The sequence below is a fragment of the Pinus tabuliformis genome, chromosome 9 (genome assembly GCF_031772625.1).
Source record: "Pinus tabuliformis cultivar Carrire ecotype Pingquan chromosome 9, CPIR1, whole genome shotgun sequence".
NCBI classification, from domain to species: domain Eukaryota; kingdom Viridiplantae; phylum Streptophyta; class Pinopsida; order Pinales; family Pinaceae; genus Pinus; species Pinus tabuliformis.
In genome coordinates this window covers 335,773,806-335,781,388 of record NC_142307.1, presented here as the reverse complement: position 1 = coordinate 335,781,388, position 7,583 = coordinate 335,773,806, and positions in this window count along the sequence as shown.

Below are 7,583 nucleotides of genomic sequence, written 5' to 3'. Positions count from 1 at the left end.
CAATGATAGTCAAACTTCAAATTGTGGCCCCTACAAAATAATTTCAGCCTCCTACAACAAACCTACAATTTTTGGCCCTGCAACTCTGAAATTTCACACATCTGGGAGTTTTAGGGCATATTTTCTTCTTCTTTGACCTTGTTTTCTCTCTCCTTGACTTTGAATTATTTCCTTATCTTCTTCGATGATTTTTCTCCTTATTTTCACAAGAGATTGAACTTTCTTGAGATGGATTCCAAATTAGGTCAATCCACTTTATATATACACATCTATGAGGTCAAATTATGCCAAACAAGGCTGGCTTGGTCTTGTAGGGACAAAAATTGACATTTTGACTAAAAACAAAATGATTTTCCTACCTTCTTATCAAAGTCCAAATGGAGCTTAAATTCAAGACTTATGAAAAATATTATTTTGAATTAAAAAACCCTATAAGCATGAAGAAAATGCTTGACCTAGAGACAAATCAAATTAAGGATGAAACCCATCCTATAAAACAATAATTATTTTCCTTCTTTTTGCAAAAAATATACATTGTCATAAGTACAAAGATCATTATGAAGACCCAATCTTGTTACATTATACAACATCCCAATATGTGTACCTATCCCATTCCCAAATCCATTTATTATAGTCTTTCATAACAGGGGTCGGCTTCCATCTTTATTAAACTAAGGTGACATCTCATGAATACAAGATAAACCTTAGGTGTTTTTGCTCAACAGGCACCGTTTTAGCCCAAATTGAAAAAACATGTGTATAGAGAGGTGAAAAATAGTAGAAAACACCATTTCCAACTGAGAAAAAAAGAAAAAGAAAAAAAAGAATCAAGAATGAGGGTATGGCGAGCATTTTTCTGAGCACGGTAAAACTAGGTTAGATGCTAAAAAGTTGTCATTTTGTCAAATCAAGTGCAGGAAACAAACACATTATTTGAGGAATGTGAAAGATATTTTTGTAAAATATACATCTTTGTTCACCCCCATAGGCTTATTTCCAATTAATGACATTTGTACACTCTTCGGTGAGCATTTTGCTAAGCCCAATTTCGCACATTTGCACTTTGTTCTCGAGAGAACAATTCAAGAACTTAAGTCATTAGTTTTGAATTTTTACCAAGAGACTCACCAATTGTGCACAAGTGTCAATAAATAATTCATTCAAACATGATTGTGAAATATTTTCCTACAATTGTATGTTTATGGCTTACATTTTACAACAAATTTCCATCATAGTAAAAAATGGTTAAAAGTGCAAGTTTCATAGATACACTATGAGTAGATGAAAGAATGTTATAAAAAATAAACAAAGGAATGTTATTTCCCAATATGTTTACCTATCCCATTCTCAAATCCATTTAACATAATCATTTAATAATAGGGGTTGGCTTGCATTTTTATTAAACTAAGGGACATCTCATGAATACAAGACAACACTTAGTTGTTTTTTCTCAACATACGCCTTTTTATCCAAAATTGAAAAACTAGGTGTATAGTGAGGTGTAAAATAGTAAAAACACCATTTTTAATTGAAATCAATTAGAAATAAGAAAGAATGAAGGTATGGTTGACATTTTTCTGAGCTGGGTAAAACTTGATTAAAAGTTGAAAATTTGTCATCTTGTCAAATCAATTGCAGGAAACAGACACACAATTTGAAGAATGTGAAAGAGGTTTTTGTTAAACATACATCTATATTCAACCCCATAGACTTATTTCCAATTAATTCCATTAGTATAGTATTCAACGAGCATTTTTCTAAGCTCAGTTTTTGTACATTTGCACTCTATTCTTGACAAAAAAATTCAAGAACTTAAGTCATTAATTTTGAGTGTTGACCAAGATACTTACAAATTGTGCACACGTGTAAATAAATCATTCATTCAAATATGATCATCCAATATTTATGTGTATTTGTATGTTTATGGCTTTCATTTTACACAAAATGTCCATCATAGTAAAAATTGTTAAAAGTGCACTTTTTGTAGATCCACTATGAGCAGATGAGGGAAGGTTATAAAAAATAAACATAGGAATTTTCTTTCCCATTATGTGTACCTATCACATTCCCAAATCCATTTACTATAATCATTTCATAACAGGTGTTGGCATGAATTTTTATTAAATTAAGGGGACATCTCATGAATACAAGACAACCCTTAGGTGTTTTTGCTCAACATGCACCTTTTTAGCCCAAATTGGAAAACCAGGTGTATAGTGAGGTAGAAAATAATAGAAAACACCATTTTCAACCAAAATCACTCGGAAAGAAGCAAGAATGAGGGTATGGTAGGCTTTTTTCTAAGTTGGGTAAAACTAGATTAAAAACTAAAAAAAATCATCTTGTCAAGTCAATTGCAGGAAACAAACACAAAATTTGAGAAATGTGAAAGAGTTTTTTGTCACAAATACATTTGTCTTCAACCCCATAGGCTTATTTACAATTAACGATATTTGTAAAACCTTCGGTGGGAATTTTTCTAAACCCATTTTTGTACATTTGCACTTTGTTCTTGACAGAGCAATTCAAGAACTTAAGTCATTAGTTTTGAATTTTGACCAAGAGGCTTACAAATTGTGCTCAAGTGTTAATAAATCATTTATTCAAATATGATCATGAAATATTTGTGTGCATTTGTATGTTTATGGATGGAATTTTACAACAAATGTCCATTATAGTAAAAATTGTTAAAAGTACACTTTTCATAGATCCATTGTGAGCTAATGAGGGAAGGTTATAAAAAATCAGAAAATGAATATGTGTACCTATCACATTCCCAAATCCATTTACTATAATCATTTCATAACAATAGTCGACTTAAATTTTTATTAAACTAAGGGGACATCTCATGAATACAAGACAACCCTTAGGTGTTTTTATTAATCTAGCGCCTTTTTATCCCCAATTGAAAAACCGGGTATATAGTGAGGTGGAAAATAATAGAACACACCATTTTCAACTGAAATCCCTCAGAAAGAATGAAGAATGAGGGTATGATGACCATTTTCTGAGTTGGGTAAAATTGGGTTAAAAACTGAAAATTTATCATTTTGTTAAATCAATTGCAAGAAACTAATAGTATTTTTTCACAAACACAATTGTCTTCAGACCCATATGCTTGTTTCCAATTAATGACATATGTACAGTCTTTGGCGAGCATTTTTCTAAGCCTAATTTTAGACATTTTCACTTTGTTCTTGACAGAATAATTCAATAACTTGAGTCATTAGTTTTGAATTTTGTCCAAGAGACTTATAAATTGTGCACAAGTGTATAAATCATTCATCTAAATATGATCAGGCAATATTTGTGTGCATTTGTATGTTTATGGCTTGCATTTTACACCAAATGTCCATCATAGTAAAAATGGTTAAAAGTGCATTTTTCATAGATCCATTGTGAGAAAATGAGGGAAGGTTATTGATGAGCCCCAATATTACAAAAAGAATGTTGCAACTCCCAATCCTACAAATTTTAATTATCAATCCAGGTTCGTACATACTTAAGGTGTCATTTCTATATGCACAACAAGAAAGGTTCTACTTAAGTTGATCTGAAGCAATGAAATGAATTAAGATGCACAAATACCACTTTAGAAAATCTAGTAAATGGAAAGCAACTTATCTTAACTTTGCAGGAAAAATGGTGATTGAATATAACTTATTTTATTATAAAGAATTAAATGACATGGAATAAACCCTAATTTGTTTGCATGAAAGTAAATGCCAGAAAGAGATCCTAATCTATCTTGCATAAAGTAGATGAAAAAAAGTAACCCTAATCTATTTGGCAGAAAGTAAATGGAAAAGGTGTAACCCTAATATATTTTGCAGAAAGTAAATGGCAGGAAAAGTAATGTATGTTGCAAGAAATAAACCTATTATATCGTAGGAAATGTAAATTCTATTCTACTTGCAAAAGGACAATCAACTGCTCAACAATGTTGAAGGTAATTCTCGTTCATTCTATATGACACATAACATAAACAATATAAACTAGTTGCAGATTGAAGCTACAACTATGGAAGCAAAGTATCTATGGGTTCTCTGGTATTCTTAGGTCCATATTCAAGGCTTAGATGATGTTTTGTAGTGATAAGGAATGAAATACAATCTTTGGAGGAAATTCTAGAAGCTATTTGAAGAAATTTGTGGGTTGCTACAGGATTGTTATAGGATGCCTTGTTTTTCTATAAGAAAGCATCCGAGAGAAATATTATGGGTCTAGGATCAGTTTGAAGGGGAAGGAAGGTGGTGGAAATCTATAACAGGGTGTAAAAGACCTTACAAAGCCCAGTCCTACTCAGTGAACCAACTTGTGCAAAGAAGAAACAAGTCTAGCAATCCTTTGTAGCTTGTTGAGGCAGTTTCTAACACACAAACAATTTACAGAAACAAGGGTAGTGGAAGAAAATGTGTGGAAGGAGGTGATTCTCATGCATGAAAAATGATTCTATTCCACTCTGTGAACCAATATATTCCATCTTCACACAGATCACATGTTCAATTGGTAAAAACAAGATGATTAAATTAGTATTAAACCACTAATTGCAAAAAACGAAATGACAATGAAAGGATGAGTTTAATTTGGAATATAATCTACTTATTACATAAAAGAAAACTATTTTTGGTGCTTGTCAACATAGGGTACACAACCAAGCTTCAAGAGAGAGCTCACTTATCAACCTACAAAGACAATGCTTTTCTTTTAAACTAGATTTGCAGAGAATCATAGCTAGATTGAGTGCATGCAAAATAAATGTACAAAGGAAAGGGATTGAGCACTTGTGTTGGGCCCTGACCCAAGGAGACTCAAGTACCTTGAAGCAAAATCAGACTGAGAAAAAAATGATGCTTTTCATTAACCTCAAAAGTGTTTAAAAATCTAACATAACCATGGAAATAACAAGCAAAAAATATCCTTCTCTGATAGTCACTATCTTCCTCTAGAATTTGAATCCCTAGTGAGTTGTTATGCTTTCTTATTTGTGACAAAAGGTAAGTGAGAAGCAACCTCCTTGAAGGGAGGACCGCTTCCCTCCAAAACTCCTAAAAATGGGTTTTTTTCTCTTGTTGTACTTGTAGCCACTGAAGGGTAGTAACTCCTCATCGGCTAGCTGAATTGTTGATGGGCCTATAGCAAGGAACAAGCCTCCTTGATTTTATCTAGTTGGTCTCCAACGTGTTCTACACAATAAATCTTGAACATCCTGCACATTTAATACATTTGGACACAAGATATAGAAAATACCTCCTAACCTTCCTAAGAACACATTATAACTTGAAAAATATATATCAAATGAAGAAGGACAAGTTAAAATGTGCAAAAGGATTGTTAGATGGGCCTTGAGTTATACCTATTTGGAAGGCAAATCATACCCCCCTACTGAAAGTGTTTCTTATCCTTTGAGAAACTTAGTCACCTAGTTGTACTTCATTCATTACCTTGGAGGTCTCTCTAACATCCCAAGTTATCTCAGAAGGGGCAGCTTCTTTTGGATGGAAGCCTACATTCTTTTCAATGTCTTCCCATTCTGTGTATTCTTATGCCTGGTCCTTATTATCTTGCAAGCCCAATAATAAAGGGGGACTAAACTTGAGTCCAATCCAATTGACTCCCAACCTATGAACTATCATTTTGTATATAGTTGTTTTATTCAAAGCATTCCCCAACCTCTTTGGTGAGTGATATTCCTTCATTCTCATATTGTGTGGCAAGGTATGCCACCTTCTTTGAAATGATTGCAGTCTCTCATTTCCTAAACATTTGAAGGTATCTTCAAAATGGAGGATTTCCTGCTCTTATTTCCTTTTATAGTAAGTTTCCATATTTGGATTTGCAACTATAAGCCTATGGTTACCTGTGACGAGATGAGGACCTATTAGTTATGGCATGATCCACAAAGGTTTATCTAACTCTTTAGCCATTATTTTTTTGATCTCTTCAGCTATAGTCTCATCTTGGGTCAGCTAGGAGGCTAAGGCCATCCATTTCACATCTCATAGTTGTGATTTGGGGTCCCACACATTCATATCATGAAATATTAAATTATGCATGTAAAATTTGGGCATCTTAGTCCTATCCTCAATGTTTCACCTATGACAGAAATCAATGAATTTTTTAATGTCTTGGAAATGAAAATAGCTATCCTAGGCCAATTTTCCAATCTTGAATTAGCATCATTGGTCTTTGAGGAAAGTAAGTTTTTGATGGATTTCTATAGTGTATATATTTCATAGACAAACTAGCGATGGTGACAAGTTGTTCCTCCTCTTCATGTAGCCGGGATTTGAACCTTTTATTCTCTTTTTGTAGGTGATCCATTATATTGGCTTCTTTGAATTTGAGTTCAACCATTTCTTCCCCCATATTTTTCATTTTATCCTCCATAATACCCACATATTCAACTCCTTTTTATTTGGAAATATGCATCCATCTATGGGTCCTACCCCTCTACTTCTATGGTTCAAAGAAAAGTTGGACTACAAAGAGGGTAGGGAGTATCTTCCCTACCTCGATCCGGGCATAGTAAGGTCCGGGTTTGGTTGGGGATTTGGCTCCTATCAGTCATGCTTTTGTTCTTGTAGCCCCACAACCCCTTCCTGTAGATGCATTGTTTCTTATTGTGGCTACATAGTACCTTTATGTAGCTCTTATGTTCCCTCTTGCAGCTCTACGGGTCCTTCATGTAGCTTTATGGATTGTCTTGGAATTTTGGTCCCTTTCGTACTCAACCTCTTATGTGGGATATGTGGTTTCTTTCCTTTGATTTTCATGAAGGTTATTTCCTCTTATTACTTCTTTTCATACTCAAAATTCTCCTCCTGATGGTTGGATAATTCTTCAATAGTGATGGGAGTTGGAGAAGGTGGTTGAGACTTCCCTTGCCTCATCCTATTTCTTTTTCTCCTTTTGAAGTACTTGGGATCTTGCCTTGGTCTCCTTCCTTTTGGTTTAGTTGGGGCACTTAATGCTGCCAAGGTGGCAACAATTTCTTCCTTTATGTTTCCCTTTGAAATGCTTTCCTTCTCTTACATTATTCCTTTATTTTGTGGCCTGGATGAGGTTCCAATGGCCTCTTGGGTATTTTGTTCTTCTATTTCTATTGCACTAGTCTTGGTTGGCTCTTCTTTAGACACTTTTTTCTTATTTCAGCCTCAGTTTGGGTTTCTACCTTTTCCTCTTCCTCTTATACTTCTTATGATTTTTATTTTGCTTCTTCTTCTTCCCCAATTTAAACTTCCTCTACCTCAGATTCTCCCTCTGTTTCTACTCCATCAAGTTCGATTTGAGCTTGTGCTTGGGTCAGAAAGAAGGCTTGTTTCTCCATATATATAAAATCATCCCAAGGAACAAAATTTTGGAGACCTTCTAGAGCATCCATGATTATAAATTTTATCATTCCATGGTGTATTAGGTAGTAATTCTTCCCTCCTTTCACCCTCTAGATCATTTCCTTGATTGATTAAAGAAGGAAGTGAGGGATTCTCAGCCTTTCTTGGATGGGCAAGTTCATTTGAAATATGAGTTGATAGTACATCCTAAATTAGTATGCATAAACAATAATAAGTCTCCCTTCACAT